The following is a 20422-nucleotide window of genomic DNA, read 5'->3' on the forward strand; positions in this document are numbered from 1 at the left end:
ATGTCAACACTTTGTCGTGGTACAAAACACATTTGAGTGAGCTTAGCTGGATTCTTTGGGCACATTGGTTTAATATGGCCTTCCTGTCCACACAGATAACAAATGGGTGTTTGGCTAGAAGCAATTCAATCAATAGCACCTGTTGGTTCTCCTTACCGGAGGCTTACCCACGCCTGCTGATGACCTCTGGTGGTGTTGAGGGGGTGCAGGCTTACGGCTATCCTTCCCCGCCTTCCAGGTATGGTTACTCCATGGCTGATTCTTTTTCCGAGCAGCCACAAACACATCAGCTAGAGTGGCAGCTTCAGCCGCTGACTTTGGACCATGCTCTTTTACCCAAACCTGGAGTTCAGGAGACAACAATCTCAAGTACTGTTCCATAATGATTATTTCACCAATTTCTTGGTTGGGTTCGCTTCCCGTACAGCTCTTTCAGCCTCACATACAACTCCTTGGGGCTCTCATCAGGTCTGACATCTAGAGAGCGGAACCTCTGCTTGTAGGTCTCAAGGTTAATATCATATTTTTTCGAAATAGCAGCTTTGACCTCATCATATTCAAGGGAATCATCCACATCCATATTAACATAAGCTCCTCTGGGTTTGCCAGTCAGGAGTGGAATGAGTCGGAAAACCCAGTCAGATCTTGGCCACTGACATGCTGCTGCAATCCTTTCAAATGCAATGAGAAAGTGTTCAACATCATCATTTTCTGTTAATTTTTCTAGTCTGGGTTCGTGAGATAATTGAACCTGGCTTGATGGATTATTGGCAGAGTAGTTGGGCTCCGATGAGCCTGCAGCTTGGGCCTGCTGGAAATCGTTACCTGAATCAGGAGTCTCCAAAGGGTGTGTAAAAGTCTGAACCGATTTTGAAGTGCTTCATACCGTTGCTCCTGCCGTGTAACTTCCTCCTTTCGTTCCATCTCCCGGGCCTCCTGCAACTCTTCCTCCCCGGTGCATGCCTTCACAAAATGGAGGGGAAGACAAAAAAGTAAAAAAAATGCCTGTGTCCTCAACTGGCTGATCCCATCGCTGCCACCAAATGTAAGGGACCAAGCTGGCAAGCACGAGGACCACAGATGAATTTCTTCAAAAAGAGGGTTTTATTTACCCCAAAAAAGATGCAAAGAAATATTTTAACCAAAATATAACAAACTTGGATCCCTAAAAGAGTTCAACCTAACAGAACTATACTGAAAGAAATACAAAGTCAAGTAACTGAACAGACCAACTGACAAACAGAAGACAAACAGACCTACACACTGAAAAACAAAGGACACATGTATAATGGTTGATAAGGCCATTATCCTAACAAAAAGGGGGATTTACAAACAACAAACATGACAACAATAAACAAAACCAGACAATCAGCCTGTCAGTAATGAATATCTTTAACTACTAACTAAACAATCCAAATCAACAACTAACAGTCTAAAGAAATAATCAACTATACAAACTAAATCCCTAATTTCCCCCCATGATGTGGCATCCACTTGGTCCAGCCCAGTATGGCCGCTCCCTCCATATAATGGCTGCACTTCTATGGGCAGCCCCTTTTGGACCCAGCCTCACAGGACACCACTCAGCAACACCAGTGGCACCAGCAGCAAAAGCACTCTCTGCACTAGTAACTCAAACAAACCAAAAATAGAATGAACCATTTAACCCTCGGGGTACACACAAATGGGGGGGTAGGTCCCATGTCTCTATCTTGCTCGCCTGAGGATCGGTCAAAACTGAACCTGGTTAAAACTCCAAGCCCTGTACACTCTTAACAACCGTAAACACCAACTTCAGCTACACAAAAAGTACCACAAAAAGGGGGGTCGAAACAACTCCCATTTTTATGACATTTTGAGGCCTTACTATACTATGACCATTTTTATGACATTTTGAGGCCATACTATACTATGACCGTTTTTTGGCCCATTTTGAAGCCTTACTATACTATGACCTTTTTTTTTTTTTGCCCATTTTGAGGCCATACTATTTAATTTACTATCAATAATAATGTAAAAATATGTAAAGAATTAATTACTAATGTATTTTTTATTTATATATAAATAATCTTCATTTACTCCACATAAAAAATAAATAATAAAAAATACAAAAAAATATTTAAAATTCAAATTTTAACAATATTAAACTTTCAGCTTTTTTCTTTTAAACAAACAATTCTCAGGTGCCTGTGCAGGTTGTTTGTGGAGCCGGCTCTATATGAAATTCTTTTCTTGCAGACACTACACTCTGCCCTTGTATTATCAGTATAACTGAAATGGTTCCAGATTTTGTTTCTTTCCTTGGTGTCACTCATTTAACTATACCTTTCTAATGCGTCGATGTTGTCTTTTCTTGTAGCCCCTAGCTCTCTCTCTGCCCCTCCTGCTCTCCTGTTCATGTGCTACTGCTGCTGCGAGTGTAACTACCGCCCCCCTATTTAGTTATTTTTGTAGTTACAGTGGGATTTTGAATATGAAGAGTAATGTCTAGTGGAAATACAAGGAGTCCTGTGACAACAAGAGCTGTAACAGGAGTAACCCAAGGAATTGTAAAATTAACTTGCTCCTCAACAGCCTATATCAACTTGACTGTGACCTTTGACTGACATAACTTTTTCATGTTAAATAACAGCTTGTTTGTTTTAAACCATGCTGGTTCCATTTTTCCTGACCTTATTTTTTAACTGACAGAAGTACAGCTACATTGTTTTAGACAGACTCAAAAAAAATGTGTATCTGTCCTTTAATGTCAGAGGAACATACTCCAATATGTTTTGCCTGGACACTGTTTAAAATGACAGCACACTGAGAGTGAGCTGCCACAGTCAGTAGGTCAAAAGATCAGTTACAGCTCTGGTTTTCAGAAGCTAATGGCCATTGGTGTACTGTTCAAATGAATCATAAAATTAACATACACTGCATTCTGTCTCTCTTTGTATCTTCTCCTTTCCATGTGTGCAGCAGTGGACAGCCATGTGAGAAGCACCTGCATGTGATTGGATACACAGACACCAACTTCAACAGTGGAGCCCCTCCTCCCCGGCCTAGAGATCTGGACCCATCCTGCTCTCTCTTCCAGTGTTATATTACCAAGGAGGGTCAGGTGAGCTCCAGACCCCTGTGGATGTCAGCTGGTGGTGTGGGTGGAGGAGCATCAGGAGGCTCCAACAGGAGGCCCAGCAGCAGCCTGGAGGTGGGGGACGGTTTGCTCCTCCAGGAGCTGGAAGTGGCAGCTAACAGGAGGGAGAAAGAAGCGATCCTGCTGGCCCACTTCAGCATCCCTAACTGTGTGAGCTCTGAGCAGAGCTCAACGGTAGGAGAGGGTGACCTGCTGCTGGGAGAGCCAGAGCTGCCAATCATTCTAGATGGGCGGGACGAGAGTGGCAGGAAACACCAATAACCACAATGATTTCACATAGAGTTGGAGAGCTGAGAGCAGCTGCTCATCAGATGGGATAACTTAGCAGACACCATTGGTTTGATTCCAACTTAACATGGATAATATGCTGAACCACTTTGTGACTAAACACAGGAAAAGAAGACGTTTAGTTCACTGAGATCAAAGAATTTTAAATGACTTATAGGTTACTTTTTATAGTTTTAGGAAATAGATTGGGTATCAAACTGGTTCCTGATAAAGGAGCTTGTTTTGACTGACTGACACTGTCCCCCATGGAGGAATTTCCTAATAAATTCCTGATAATCGTTGTGACCCCTGAGCTTTTAGTCTCACCAGTTCCTCCTGGAGGAACCCGAGACATTCCCAGGACAGAGGTGTAGTTTTTTCTGTCGATTCTGGTTCTAACCATGGGGTCACCTACTGAATGGATGTGCCCAGAAAACCTCAAAGGGAACAGACCCAGAAGGCATGTCCCATGCCAGACATATGTCCTCTGCTGCAGCAGTAACAGGCGCAACTGTTAAGCACCTTAAAGAAAGATGCAGTTGTTTAATAAATGTTCCCTGTGTCCTAAATCACTGCACTGATGTTATAAATCCTCTGCGTTAAGATTAAGGGGAATCTGGGGATTAAACTGCTTAAACAGTTTACACTGTCAGGACTGAGGTTCTGAGATTAACTGAATACAATAAATCATAGTTAGACGACACTTGAAAAAAAAAAACCCTTTATTTTCACTACACCTTAAGTTAAGTTAAGTTGCAATAATTTAAATAAAAAAGTAGCTTTTGTATATGTATTAAAACAAATGTTTTTTTTTCCTTACGGAGCCACAGCTTCAAATGTTTCTGCAGCTTGTAGCCTTATGTCTGTTTGTTATGTAAACATGAATTATTGCTAATGTTGAGTCTGCAACTGGTCTGGAACAGAAAGAAATGTCCATTGACACTGCCTGTCAAAGGAGAGTCCTTTCACCTGAACCAAGTCTCAGGCTGAGACACTGAGTATTGCTTTTGTTGTCTTTAGCTAGAGTGCACAAGTTTTCACTGGCTTCTACGAGTCAGATCTAACTGAGGGAGGGCTGTGATGGGGGTGGGGGGTCAGGAGTGGGAAGCACCACTCCTTGTCTTTGAAGGTGTCTCACGATGTCCAGGATGGAATCGAGCTCCACACGGAAAGCCTCCAGCTCTCTGCTCTTTTCCTGAGCCAGATGCTTCCAGTGCTCCACCTCTGACTGCTGATTAGCCTCCAGCACCTGCCATGACCCACTAATCACCTGCAGGCACAGTTACTGAGGTAAGATGGTGGGGAGTAGGCTTGGTACTTTCAACACCATGTGACATTTCCAGGAGCAAGCGATGAGCAAATTGGTGGATTTAATTTTCATTTGATAAGCAAATGTATGGCAGCATGTTTGTAAAACACTGTGAAAAACCAGGCAGGTTATGGGAAGCTCTGTGTCATAGCTTGTTGAGTTTCTGTAGAGAAAAAGCTCCAAAACGGCCCCAAAAAGCACCTAAAAAATGACTTTTCATAAAGCAGCAAGCAATTACAGGGTAAAGGTAAAGGTGTTTGGCCTGGGTACCTGCTTCAGCTCCTTCTCTCTGTGCTGGTGTCTGAGCTCCATGTTGAGGATCTTCCTCTCCAGGCCACAAAGGAGTTTCACCTCAGGGCTCTGAGCTTCTTTAGCTTCCTTCAGCTCTTTCAGCAGTCTGGTCAGCTATACACAAGGTGGAAACAGTGACTTCATGTTAAAATGATAAGAAAAAAAAATACAAACCAAAATAATTAACTTTTCCCTCTTGGATCTAATGAAACATGATAATTCAGTGCAACAGATACACACTTATTTTGAAATAGAGACAGAGCACACATTATCCACTAACTGTAATCTAAATGCTGACCCTCTAACATTGTCCATTGCCATTTCTCCTCCTCTCCTCCATTCCTAGCTGTCCTATCTTCAGGGAGTTTTTTCTTGCCACTGTCGCCTTAAGTACTTGCTCTGAGGTCAGACTCTGGGTCTCTGTAAAGAGCTTTGAGACAATTTTGATTGTGGAAGGAGCTATATAAATAAAATTGAATTGAATTGAAAACCTCAGGAACACCCATATCTGCAAATGCACTGAGTCCAAGTGTGAAGAGGTGTGGAAACACATTGCAGCTTTGAGTTACAGACTATAAACCAAAATAGCAAATGTTTGGAAATATTGATTCTGAACGATCTTTCTACTTTAGACCTCTGTAGAAAAGAATATTCCCAGCTGGTGCTACAGCTGCTAAAATATGCTGCTAATACACTCAAACTCCCCCATTCCCTCACATTTTCTTTTTCTTTACTTTACTTTCATTTAAATATGTTGCACATAGTGTTGTCATTTCATAAGCGCATTCTGATGTGTATCTGGTGCTTGGAGTCTACAGATTTTATTTTGCTAGAACATGTTTTTTTGTGTGAACCATCCCCAACTCTCCACCTCCTGCTCACCTGCTTCTGCAAAGCGTTCTCTCGGGTCCTGGATATTGCCAGTGCCTCTTTAGCTCCCTGCAGCTCTTTTAGTTGGTCTTGCAAATGTCTCATCATTATCTGCAGGTACATGTAAAGTTTAAAGCAACAGAAACATGTTCAGGATTTCCTGATGTGGAAATGAGCCTGGTTGGCTAGTGATCCTCTGCTGTACCTCCTGAGTGTTGAGCTGATTGGCCTGTTCAGCAACCTTTGAGGACGAGTGCTCCAGGGCGTGGGTGATACGCAGCTGGTCTAACTCCCTGAGGTGCTCGGCCTTCATAGAGGACAGCTGCTCTGCAGATTGCTCCTTCAGCCTAAAAGACCACATTATATCCTGATGTCCACTCACACTGATGCTCTGCAGGAAAAACATCTACTGTATGTGTTTGCACAGAAGCTCATACCTGCAGAGCTCCTCCTTGGCTTGCGCAGCCTCAGCCTTTAACGCCTCCTTCTCCTGCTCACTCTGCAGCTGCAGCAGCTCCAGGCGCTGCCTCAGAGCCTCGCTCTCCTGCAGAACCTCAGAGATGTGACTCCCTGTCAAAGGGACACAACATTAAAATGAAATATCCAAATATCTTATATCTCATTCAGCTGTTTAGTCATTCTGCCTTTCCTTTTTAATGTCAGGGCACAGTATCCATCGAAGCATGTAAAAGCTGACCATAACAAAATGTCCACACCTGCAAAGACAGTGGGTTGGTAGGTCTTCTCATACTGAGCAGCTGGGAAAGTTTCCTCCACTCCACATGTCTCTCTCGCAGTAGCAGAGCAGGGCGTCTTTGTTGGGCCTGGCTGCCGTTTGGTCTCTGTAGAATGGGTTTCTGCTCGTGAGTTGGGGATGGACAGCATGCTCCTCCTCTCCTTCTGCAGCCTCTCCACGGTGCGGCTCAGCTCCCGAATGGTTCGCGTTTTGGCAGCAAGCTCGTGGTTCAACCGCTCTATCCGAACTCCAAACGCTGCCTCGGTTTGACGCTGGTGTCGGCTTGGACTCGGCTGGACCTGCAGGGGGAGGGGTTTACAATCAGGTTGCACGGCCAGGTAAGATTTGGCTTTTGCTTAATCCGATTCAAGTCAGAAAAAAAGAATATTTATAGTCATATTTCTCTCAACCTTTTCTCTCTAAAGGTTGTGTTTAACAAACCCTTCATTGTCACACCACAGACCAGCCTGTAACAGCGTGCTAGAGCTACTGTAACAGTTTTTATTAACCTACCTTGTTTACGAGCTGCTGCTGAAGAGACTCAACCTGGCTGTGAAGGGCTTTTTCTTTCTCTTGGTGGGTTTCCTTCGCCCGCTGTAGCTCCTCCTCCAGAGTTTGAACCTGTGACATCCACGGCTTTGTCTCAGGTGCTGAGTTTGCTGCTTCAACCTGCTGTTTCTGCTCCAGCTGCTGCTCCAGCTCTGAGATCTGCTGCTCGTAGTGCAGCTACACAAAGCAACACAAAGGCACATCCAGTTACTGGAAGAATCTCATGGACTTTATTTTTCATTTTTGTGTTATTAATTTTATCTCATTTCAAACCTCCTCGCCTTTTGCCCACTCTATTGTGCTGTAGATATAAGTGTAACAAAATGCTGCTTTGATAACACTAAAATATTTTAATTGTTGAGTAAACACTGGCAAGTTACTACCACACAGCTCAGATATTACAATGTTGACAAAACCCACCTTGTGACAAAATGTACCTTCACTCTGTGGAACCGTTGTTCCACGGCCCTCAGACTGTGTTTGGCCTTTTCATCACGGTTCTCCAGCTCCGCTTCCAGACGCTGAATCCTCCGCTCCAGCAGAGTGGTGATGCGGCCGGGCGGAGACGTCTTAGCAGCGTCGGCGTGCTCCTTGCCTCCAGCACTAGCTGCGGCGTAGATAAGAGCAGGCAGGAAGTTTGGGTTTCTGTGTCTTAGTATCTTCTCCAGCTCCTTCACCTGGTAAAGAGAGAAAGACTCTTTAAACTATGAAGAGACATAAACCTGTGAGGGGGGGAGGGGCTTGTTTGTTTGTTTGTTGTGAGAAACCTGTCTCTCCAGGTCCTGCATCTTCTTTGTTTCCACCGATTTCTCTTTTGTCTTTCGGAGCTGCTCGCTGCTTCTTTTTCAGTTTTCAGTTTTTCCACCTGAAATAAGGACGACCTGTTATCTCCAACACAGCACACAAGGTTAGACTGAGAAAGTGTAAACTGTCTTTCAGCTCCACATTATAGCTGATAGCACAAGGTTTCTGCTCCTTTTACAGCTGGTGATGACAAAACACTACAAAATGCATTTGTGTTCAGCAGGCACTGGACCCACACACACTGTCCCAGCACTCTGGAAAAAAACAAACAAACAAACCTAAAAAATACACTGTTTCCCTGCTTGGAGCTCAGATTAATCCAGTGTTGGATCCCAGGCAGTTTGCATCCAAGCAGAGGAGGAGCACTGATGGTGCTGTTAATTCCACCAAACATTACGTCTTGTACAAACTGCAGTGAAGATTATAGAGAGGAAAGAACACCAGTCACTGCAATCACTCTATGAGCCTTTACCTTCTGGGAGATGGTTTAAGGTACCAAAGGCAAATCTTAACCGATACAATAACTCAGCCTCTAATGTATCTGTTTGATGCTGAGCAGGTGTTGGGACAGTGGGTTTTTTTTACAGCTTCTGCTGAAAACAGCTGCCCGAGAACGGTGAGACTGAATCAGAACAGTAGAGTTGTGGGTCAGACAGTTAAACAATGAACTGACACTCACCATAAAGCTCCATAAAGCAGGAGGGAGCTGCAGATTCAGGTGGTGATTCTCACTACGAGAAACCCCTTTTACCTGTTACATTGTTGTTAGGTAGGAAGCTGGTACGCTGATTACTCAAATGTTCAACAGCAGACAAGATGTTGTGTCGGTCAGGACACAGGTAAAGAAGTACAGGATTTGGAACAGTGCTCCAGTTGTATTTATTGCTCTTTGATGTTCACAGCATCACAGTAGTCTAAAATAAGCAATAAAACAGCATTCAGCTAATTCATCGACACACACACACATTATACCGCCTCATTAAATGCAACTAAGGAGCACATAAAAAATATAAACAACTTAACATGGGCTCAAATAAAGTTCTACATCAAACATACAACCTCCTCTCATTTCCCTCTTTCAATATAACGCCACATGACTTTACTGTTCACATAGAAATGAACCGACATGTAAATACACGAGTGAACTTCATGCAGCCTTACGACGCCGCGACGTGCGGCGGAAAAATACACAGTGCTAACTAGCATAGCGACTCGGTAATAAGTAAACAAACTTAACGATACGACACAGCAACACTCACGTTTCATCAGCGACTTGAAACTGGAAACATCAGCGGCTGGAACTGCAGGTACTATCAGGATTATGTGCGTTATAGACTGACTATTAACTATCGAAGTACACTGTCCTCGGATTATGCGCGTCCTTGTCGCGGCAGAACAGAAACGTCGCGCGATGACGTCAACGTCGCATCACGTGATCGCACACGGGGGGTGCTGAAGCTTTCTAACAATTGTCATACAGCTATTTGAAAAAAATAATGAATCATAACTGAAGTACTTCAGTATGTTCAATCAGTTCCATTCAGGGACTCCAACTGAGTCCTAGACTCATCCTGGGGATAATGAAAGCAAAGAGGATGCACCTGACCATGTTCTCAAAATTTCTAAAAGCACGTTTTCACTATGGGTTACTGAGTGTCTACTGATGGGCAAAAACGGAAGTTTTATTCATGTACAGTTTAATCTACAACAAAATAAAGTGTTCAAAAAGTTACTTCCTGAAGCCTCTGTATTCTTTTTTCCAACCCTACACATAAACACTATGAACTGACGTGATAACCCAGTGAAATGAAGACTTTGTATACCTTATCCTGAAGGTAAATGAAATGAGAATTAGTATATAAACATCATGTGACTGCTCAGCCTCACCTGCTCTTTGAGCTGGTTTATCTCTGCTGGCAGCCTTCAGTCTGCCAGCGTCTCTGTCCAGCAGCTCCTGGTTCTCAGCAAACCACTGCAGCTTCTTCTTCAAGGCCGACACTTCCTCTCGGTGCTTGTCCTCCAATACACGTATCTCAAAGGTCTTATCACCTGGCACATTTAGGATGGATACACGTTGTACAAAGATCACTTATGCACATACAGTAAAAAAAAAAGGGTCTTATAAAAACTGGGATCTGCTTCTAATCTTTTAACATCCAAGTTTTCTGTGGTCATTCCACCTCTAGCCCTGTCTTGTATCCAGTCTTACCTGAAGTGGAGATGGCCTTGGCTTTAGCCAGGTCTCTCTCTTTCTTCATCAGCTGCAGGTCTACCTCCAGAGCCTGCTTCTCCTGTTTCAGTCTGTGAATGTCCTCAGACAGCCTAGCCTCATTCCTCTGCACACAGACACATATTTTTATAAGAGATAAGTGATGGGGCTGAAACAGATTGCCATTCAAACAGTAATTCAGTGATAGTGGGACTTACCTGAAATGTATGTACTTGAGCTAACAAGTCTGCAATGCGTTGAGTGTGATCCATCAAACAGATATTTCCCACAGGCCTTGGGGTTTTACGCAGCTGCTCCCTGATAAACAAAAACCATAAAAACATTTAAAAACCATGTGTAAAGTTTCCTAATTGGGCCAGTGTTCATTTTGAATGGAAATTTTTATTTTGTAGACACGTACAAACAATAATGTACCCTGAACCCACCTTGTGAAATCCAGCTCACTCAGCAGCCTCTGGTTTTCCTTAAACATGGCCTCCTCGTTGGCTTTACTCTTTGCCTGCTGAGCCTTCAACTGCAAGTACAGCTTCTCATTCTCCTGTAAAGTACCTTAGTTTTACTGTGGTGTAACAGTGCAAACATTAAAAAAAACACAAGAAGAAAACAAAAAATGTATGTGGTGCTTCAAAGCTGTGTCCTGTTCTGCCGGGCTTCGGATTATCAGGATGCTTTTTACTTTACTCGCACCACTCTTTGATTACTGTGATGATGGAAGCTCCTTAGTGATCACAAACTCAGCACTGTCTCATTAATCTTACTTTCAGTGTGTGACAATGCTCGAGATCTAGTCATGTGATAGTAACATGATGAGTGTCAGGCCACCATCTGGCTACCATCACTTTGGGGGGAGAGGCATGTTACTCAGTGGTACGCTACAGAAAATTTTTAATTTCTCTGTTGCTTCTGTCTTTTCATATAATCCCAGACTGACTCAGTGATGTGGGGGCCATATCATCTGCTGCAGGACTCCGTGTTCTTGTTGCTGATCATACACCTCACTGATGGTATTTCATGATGGATAAGAATCTAAATGTCTAAAATTGTTTTTGCACAATGCTGTATACAACCCCAGAAAGTTATTTGCCTGAATAACCTACACTACAAAAACAATTTTCAGCTATTTGAATTTCACCACTGTTAAACACTTGTTTAAAAAATACCATCATTTTGACTTTGTTGTAAAACAGCGACGTCACACGCACAGGAGTCGCCCTGATCCGTGCTGAGAATTAGAGTGGGAAGCTTCATAAAAGACTTTCAGTCACAAGGTTGTTCTGCAATCATAGTTTTAAGTTATTACCCCAATATTAGTATTATGTTCTATTTCTGCCAGTAGATCCCTCTAAATCCTACACTAGTCCTCTAAGGACAGACATGAGCACTGAGGACAGTCAAAGTAAGAGAGTTCAGGGAGACAAACCTGCTGGTAACCTTTTATGAGCGCCTCCTGCTCTTTCATTTCTTTATCTATCTGTTGGAGTTTTTACTCTGTTGCAGGGTCTGTGGCCTCGGCCCATCTCCTCCTCTGACTGGTTCCTTCTGCACTTCGTAGCTGAGGAGTCAAAAAAAGAAAAAACCAACAACACAGCTTATTTACTACATATTGATGTACCACTGCTACTACAAGGCATGACCGGCCACTTCTGTTGTATCTGATTCAGAGTTCTTCAGCACTGACCATCTGCAAATCTGTCTTTCAACAAGCAGTAGAAGCACAGTGTGCCTGCAAAACACAGCTGAAAATAGATGCAAAGCTACTATCATATACATATACTATCAGGGCTTTAGTTATAACCTTGTTTACGTTCCTTTCCTTGTTTCTCAATCCTTAACCCTGCATTTTTTATGAGCTTTGTTGAGCTGTTATGTCCTGTCAGGTGTGTTTTTCAAACCAAAGTCTGTAACACCCACACTAAAGTGATCACACAAAACATCACCCTGAGCCTAACTCCAGTCTCAACCATCTGTTGCTCTTTCAGCTTCTACAGTAACTCCAGCTTTGCCTTGGCTGCATGCTTTGGGTCACTACTATGCTGGAGTCATAAGTCACGTCCAGTCTCAGGTCACATCCACTCTGGAACAGATATTCTTCAAGGACATTCATCATTCCCTCAAGATAAGGGCAGAAATGGCAGTTTTATCCATTTAAAATTCTATTCGATAAATCTACGACACAACAAAGTGGGCAAAATACTTGACTGAGAGTCTCACAGGTGGTTGTGCTTTTAAACGCTGACAAATATTGTGAAAAAGTAGCAACAGCACTACAACCATTCACTGTTGGATATTCACCCTTGAGGGTCCTGCTACAGCTAAACCTGAGAATGAGGTGTTCTGAATGTTGATAATTCATAGTCCAACTTACAGCAAATAAAATAGTCTACAGCCAACTGCCCCTGCGCTAAATCACACAGTGTGGTAAACACACAATATGTGACACAATATGAATTTCAAAGGAATATTTTTTAAAACAAACAAGTAGCTGATTCATATTTTGTTTTGAAAGTTTGTGTGTTGTGAATGTTTGCGCACCTTGCTTTGCAGCAGGTAGTTCTGCTGTCTGAGGGAGTCGAGCTTCTCTGCTCCTCCTTTCATCATTTGTATCTCCCTCTCCTTCTGAGCCAGCTGGACTCTCAGCTCGTCCACCAAAGAGCTGCCCTCATCCCTCTGCAAGTCAGACATCAACACCAGTATCAGATGAAGTAACATAATACTGTTACACGATGCAATCGTTCAGAAGGATTCAGTAGCGCAGCAACGTTCACATGATCGTTCGCTGGCATCTCACCTGCAAACACTGACAGTTAGGGCTGAGTGATGAATTTAATTCATTTGATTACTTTGCATTTGCACTTTAAAAACAGAGATATTAAAATGTATATATACAGGTTACTTTTAGTCTGTCATGAATCACGACAGTCTCGCAAACTCTGATGAGACTGTCTCCTCGTCACACTCTAAATACTGTGTCCCCACCCTGAAAAACAGAAACAGTGATCCTCCACACCATCTGCATGGATCACCAAGCGGTGAGAATACTGAGTATACACTGTCCTGATTATGTAAACTTTAAGTTTAAATCTGCACACTGACAATATTTTTGCAGGGATTTCATATTTTAAGTATTTTCTTACATTGTTCTTCGGAGGACTGTGTGTCAGTCTGGTGTCCTGGTGACTGCTGGTGTCTATCTGCTGCTGGAGGACAGCCACTAAGGACTGAACAGATGCCACCAGCTCACTGCTCACCTTCACATCTGCCTCAGATAATCAGACAAAAGTCATTCAGTGCCTTTACATAAAAAAAAAAACACACACACACACTGACTCCAAAGCTCCACAACTGGCTCCTGCAGGCACGCAGGGCTTCAGAAATCAAAATCAAACTTCAATGGCAACTGAACATAAATAGGATAAAAATTTTTTTGCATAGCTTTAAAGCACAAGAACAAAACATTAAACAATGAAATGTGCAAGAAATAAAGGGGTTGAATATTTTGTATAGCATCTGTATCATGGTATAATATATAACAGTATCATCAGTATAAGACAAATCCTCATCTTGAATTATCAGAGCAGTTTTGGTAACTTGATGATCTGGGTGTGAGGGTCACTAATAACCTGTGTAGTCATCTTTGTCTTGGCTCTTCGCGGACTCAGCTTTTGACGGACTCTGTGGAGAACGGGTTTTGGCTGTAGCAGCAGCTCTACTGGTCCCCGATGACTTGGAAGTTGCTGCTGTTCTCCCCTCTATTTTTCTGCCTCTCCTAGGGGCCACTGTGGGCTTCTTCACTGAAGATGTAGAAGGGTGAGAAATGGTGGAGCTACGGAAGGCCTGGGAAAAATGTCCATAATTATTATTTTTAAATAATTATTATTAGTAATTAAACCATGGTTAAACAATACTGTAATTAAATATTTTACAGAAAAAAAAGGTTTTCTTGCTTCCAAAAAAAAAAAAAGTTCATTGGTACATATTGGTGTTGGTCCAGCTTCTATGTATCTAAGCAGCATCTAAGCCTATTTTCAGCCAATGTCACTCTAACATTAGATAAATTTGAACTGTTTATGCTCTACACAATTAGCCTATTCTAAGTAACGGTTAATTTTCTAATATATATATTTATATAATTTTATGTTTCCATAATGTTATCTGCTGAAACGGAGAAGAGTGTGAATTGTGTCCCACCATTTGTTTCCTAACGTTGCCAGCCTCAGACGACATGTAAGAAGAAGACTTGTAGTGATCCTCCATCAGCCTGTCCACTTCCTCTCTGATGCTCCATGTCAGGTCATGGTTGGGATGGTCTGAGGAGCTGGATGGGTGGCTAGTCGGTTCCTTGGCTCCCTTTATTCCCACGACAGGGTCAGTCTTTCCTGGTTGCTTCACTTGTGACTCTGTCACATCTGGGAAAGTCCTTTCCAAGGAGCAGCATGTTTTCTCTTGGTAAAGTTCCACAGCACTGTAAGTAAAACTTGTGTTACTGTTGTAACTTTCTTTTAACTAAATTCAGGTTTGGAGCTGAAAGAAAGGGTTTTTTTGAGGCACTACACTCAACAGTCCCAAAACAGTTTGCCCCCAGTTCTGAACACTGAAAACATTCTTTCTATATGTCTGTACAGGATGTTGACCTTTTCTTTTGCCTGTGGGTTTAGAGATGGCAACAAGTGCATTTGTCAGACTCCTTTTACAAAGGAAGAGCTTTTGCAAGAAGGAGATATACTAAAGGTCCCGCAGGCCACCCTGAAGAAAAACAGAATATGTGCCCTGAAAGTCTGCTAATGTCACTTGCTAATTAAATACTGAACTTTAGCCAGTGTTTTCAGCTTCTGGTTCTAACTCATCTTAAACTGAAATTATATCCAAAAAAATCTCATTCACAGACTTCAAACTGTAAAGTCTTGGATACATCTTGAATTTGAATTTCAGACTGAGCAAGGCCCTGGGCCCCTATTTATGTGGACAACTGAGTTATCAAGATTAGACTGCTGATGATTTGACATGAGTGCATAATGTCCCCAAATCTGAAAATCCACCAATCTGAGATACTTTATGTGAAAACTGGACCAACCTGTGAATGATCAAACTAATGTTTTGTGATGTGACCATTTTGAATAAATCAAAGATTTAGTCCTAACCAGATAGGCTGGAGGGTGAACCCTCTGATATGGTCCCTCTCTGGGCGGATGGGCCTCATCAGCTCCTCTGCAGTGGGTAGATCTAAATACAAACACATAATGATTATTCCACATAGTTCACTCCGGTCTTGATATGAGCCACGTAAAAACCTGAGCGCAGAGGATGTGGCCTCTTTCTGAAGCTGCCTCCTTCAAAGAATATGGCCCATAATGCTGTGACCTTTGGACATCTGAAAATCTACCATGCTGAACCTGTGCCTTCTCCCCAATCATACCAAAATCACAGTGTTGTTAAGGGCTTCCACACAGGCTTTACGAGACCAAAGGAAGAGTCTGAAATTAACAAGTACATCTATTTCAACTCAAATAACAGTTTAAGTAACAACTAGAAAAGGTAATCATGCTACAACTGGGGGAGCTGGTGCTTTAACTGGGAAGCAGCTTTTGTAGATGCATCATTCCTGCTGTTAGAGTAGTGAATTATACAGACAGACAGATAGGGACTCCACCATTCCCCCAAATACTGCTGGTGTCAGTGTTTGACCTGATCCATTGGTAGAAGAAGGATGAAGAGACTGTGTGGAACGTTGAAGAGGGAAGGATGGAGACACGGATCTGTGGATCCTTCCTTTCTCTTCCACATGATGAATAGTGGTGATTAAAGTCATCTGAATCCTCCACAACATGGATCTGTCTGTAGGCCTCATGAGGAGCCTCCACTCTGAACATATGAAGGGCCTGTACAGGAGAGAAATTTAATGCGCTCTATCAAAGACAATCCAAGATGAGACAAAAATGATGCAGCGAGATCATTAAATCCCCCTCGGATCAGCATGATAGGAAAGAATATTTTTTAAAAATGACATTTATGTATAAGTAATCTGCAACAGCAAATATATAAATATGTTTTAAGAGAAACAATATACTACCTAAATTATGTTTTAAGCTTCTTGGTGTTATCTGGGTTATTTACATTACCACATTTCTTTGGGTAGTGTAGGTGAGGATTCAAACTCACACCCAAGTGTGTCAGAAAGGGCAAAGACCCCCTCCCCCTATTAAAAGGGCTGACACTACACGCTGACAGTCATTCAAACAATAATTACTGGATGTATGACTGTCACTTCTTCCTGGCTACACAAAAGCAAAGAGTGGTTATGCAAAGAACCCAAAGGTCTCTTTCACAGCGATCTTTTCATGTCTTTCACTTAAATGATAATTTTTTCCATAATTTTTACATGCTTCACATGTAAAATCTTAGCCCCTCAGGCTTGGATCAATAACAATAAAAATCTGAGCAATTATCGCAGGGTTCCCAGTCCCAATGATCGGTCAAAACTAACCCTGGTTAAAACCCCAAATTTCCACTCTCCCAACTCACTTATATGGGGGAACTTCAAATGCTCATAACTCCAGAACCCTAAGTCCTAGAGACTCAAGGGTGGTACCGTTGGACTCGGGGTGCACACAAATGGGGGGGTAGGACAAGGTCCCATGTCTCTATCTTTCTCAGCTGAGGATCGGTCAAAACTGACTCTGGTTAAAACCCCAAATTTTCACTCTCCCAACTGACTTATATGGGGGAACTTCAAATGCTCATAACTCCAGAACCCTAAGTCCTAGAGACTCAAGGGTGGTACCGTTGGACTCGGGGTGCACACAAATGGGGGGGTAGGACAAGGTCCCATGTCTCTATCTTGCTCCGCTGAGGATCGGTCAAAACTGACCCTGGTCAAAACTCCAAGCCCTGTACATTCTTAACAACCGTGAACACAAACTTCAACTTGACAAAAAGTACCACAAAAAGGGGGGTCCAAACCACTCCTAGGGCTCTGAAATGTGTTCCTAAACACTTTCTGGGGGAACACTTTTGGCCTTTCACACTTAGGCAGATTTGCACTCTCCCAACTGACTTATATGGGGGAACTTCAAATGCTCATAACTCCAGAACCCTAAGTCCTAGAGACTCAAGGGTGGTACCGTTGGACTCGGGGTGCACACAAATGGGGGGGTAGGACAAGGTCCCATGTCTCTATCTTGCTCCGCTGAGGATCAGTCAAAACTGACTCTGGTTAAAACCCCAAATTTTCACTCTCCCAACTGACTTATATGGGGGAACTTCAAATGCTCATAACTCCAGAACCCTAAGTCCTAGAGACTCAAGGGTGGTACCGTTGGACTCGGGGTGCACACAAATGGGGGGGTAGGACAAGGTCCCATGTCTCTATCTTGCTCCGCTGAGGATCAGTCAAAACTGACTCTGGTTAAAACCCCAAATTTTCACTCTCCCAACTGACTTATATGGGGGAACTTCAAATGCTCATAACTCCAGAACCCTAAGTCCTAGAGACTCAAGGGTGGTACCGTTGGACTCGGGGTGCACACAAATGGGGGGGTAGGACAAGGTCCCATGTCTCTATCTTGCTCCGCTGAGGATCAGTCAAAACTGACTCTGGTTAAAACCCCAAATTTTCACTCTCCCAACTGACTTATATGGGGGAACTTCAAATGCTCATAACTCCAGAACCCTAAGTCCTAGAGACTCAAGGGTGGTACCGTTGGACTCGGGGTGCACACAAATGGGGGGGTAGGACGAGGTCCCATGTCTCTATCTTTCTCAGCTGAGGATCGGTCAAAACTGACTCTGGTTAAAACCCCAAATTTTCACTCTCCCAACTGACTTATATGGGGGAACTTCAAATGCTCATAACTCCAGAACCCTAAGTCCTAGAGACTCAAGGGTGGTACCGTTGGACTCGGGGTGCACACAAATGGGGGGGGTAGGACAAGGTCCCATGTCTCTATCTTTCTCCGTTGAGGATCGGTCAAAACCCCAAATTTTCACTCTCCCAACTGACTTATATGGGGGAACTTCAAATGCTCATAACTTCAGAACCCTAAGTCCTAGAGACTCAAGGGTGGTACGTTGGACTCGGGGTGCACACAAATGGGGGGGTAGGACAAGGTCCCATGTCTCTATCTTGCTCCGCTGAGGATCGGTCAAAACTGACCCTGGTCAAAACTCCAAGCCCTGTACATTCTTAACAACCGTGAACACAAACTTCAACTTGACAAAAAGTACCACAAAAAGGGGGGTCCAAACCACTCCTAGGGCTCTGAAATGTGTTCCTAAACACTTTCTGGGGGAACACTTTTGGCATTTCACACTTAGGCAGATTTGCACTCTCCCAACTCACTTATATGGGGGAACTTCAAATGCTCATAACTCCAGAACCCTAAGTCCTAGAGACTCAAGGGTGGTACCGTTGGACTCGGGGTGCACACAAATGGGGGGGTAGGACAAGGTCCCATGTCTCTATCTTTCTCCGTTGAGGATCGGTCAAAACTGACTCTGGTTAAAACCCCAAATTATCACTCTCCCAACTCACTTATATGGGGGAACTTCAAATGCTCATAACTCCAGAACCCTAAGTCCTAGAGACTCAAGGGTGGTACCGTTGGACTCGGGGTGCACACAAATGGGGGGGTAGGACGAGGTCCCATGTCTCTATCTTTCTCAGCTGAGGATCGGTCAAAACTGACTCTGGTTAAAACCCCAAATTTTCACTCTCCCAACTGACTTATATGGGGGAACTTCAAATGCTCATAACTCCAGAACCCTAAGTCCTAGAGACTCAAGGGTGGTACCGTTGGACTCGGGGTGCACACAAATGGGGGGGGGTAGGACAAGGTCCCATGTCTCTATCTTGCTCCGCTGAGGATCGGTCAAAACTGACCCTGGTCAAAACTCCAAGCCCTGTACATTCTTAACAACCGTGAACACAAACTTCAACTTGACAAAAAGTACCACAAAAAGGGGGGCCCAAACCACTCCTAGGGCTCTGAAATGTGTTCCTAAACACTTTCTGGGGGAACACTTTTGGCCTTTCACACATAGGCAGATTTGCGCTCTCCCAACTCACTTATATGGGGGAACTTCAAATGCTCATAACTCCAGAACCCTAAGACCTAGAGACTCAAGGGTGGTACCGTTGGACTCGGGGTGCACACAAATGGGGGGGTAGGACAAGGTCCCATGTCTCTATCTTTCTCAGCTGAGGATCGGTCAAAACTGACTCTGGTTAAAACCCCAAATTTTCACTCTCCCAACTCACTTATATAGGAGAACTTCAAATGGTCATAACTCCAGAACCCTAAGTCCTAGAGACTCAAGGGTGGTACCGTTGGACTCGGGGTGCACACAAATGGGGGGGTAGGACAAGGTCCCATGTCTCTATCTTTCTCCGTTGAGGATCGGTCAAAACTGACTCTGGTTAAAACCCCAAATTTTCACTCTCCCAACTGACTTATATGGGGGAACTTCAAATGCTCATAACTTCAGAACCCTAAGACCTAGAGACTCAAGGGTGGTACCGTTGGACTCGGGGTGCACACAAATGGGGGGGTAGGACAAGGTCCCATGTCTCTATCTTGCTCCGCTGAGGATCGGTCAAAACTGACCCTGGTTAAATCCCAAATTTTCACTCTCCCAACTCACTTATATGGGGGAACTTCAAATGCTCATAACTCCAGAACCCTAAGTCCTAGAGACTCAAGGGTGGTACCGTTGGACTCGGGGTGCACACAAATGGGGGGGTAGGACAAGGTCCCATGTCTCTATCTTTCTCAGCTGAGGATCGGTCAAAACTGACTCTGGTTAAAACCCCAAATTTTCACTCTCCCAACTGACTTATATGGGGGAACTTCAAATGCTCATAACTCCAGAACCCTAAGTCCTAGAGACTCAAGGGTGGTACCGTTGGACTCGGGGTGCACACAAATGGGGGGGTAGGACAAGGTCCCATGTCTCTATCTTGCTCCGCTGAGGATCGGTCAAAACTGACCCTGGTCAAAACTCCAAGCCCTCTACATTCTTAACAACCGTGAACACAAACTTCAACTTGACAAAAAGTACCACAAAAAGGGGGGTCCAAACCACTCCTAGGGCTCTGAAATGTGTTCCTAAACACTTTCTGGGGGAACACTTTTGGCCTTTCACACTTAGGCAGATTTGCACTCTCCCAACTGACTTATATGGGGGAACTTCAAATGCTCATAACTCCAGAACCCTAAGTCCTAGAGACTCAAG

The 20422-nt window shown here is 43.6% G+C and overlaps 2 pseudogenes; both read right to left on the minus strand.

Annotated features, from left to right (window-relative positions):
* LOC121182855 overlaps positions 1-580 on the minus strand; it is a 63682-nt pseudogene extending 63102 nt beyond the window's left edge.
* Positions 581-4466: 3886 nt separating this feature from the next.
* The window catches only part of LOC121182856, a 70107-nt pseudogene continuing 54151 nt past the window's right edge, over positions 4467-20422 (minus strand).

The sequence above is a fragment of the Toxotes jaculatrix genome, chromosome 6, assembly GCF_017976425.1.
Source record: "Toxotes jaculatrix isolate fToxJac2 chromosome 6, fToxJac2.pri, whole genome shotgun sequence".
Taxonomy (NCBI): domain Eukaryota; kingdom Metazoa; phylum Chordata; class Actinopteri; family Toxotidae; genus Toxotes; species Toxotes jaculatrix.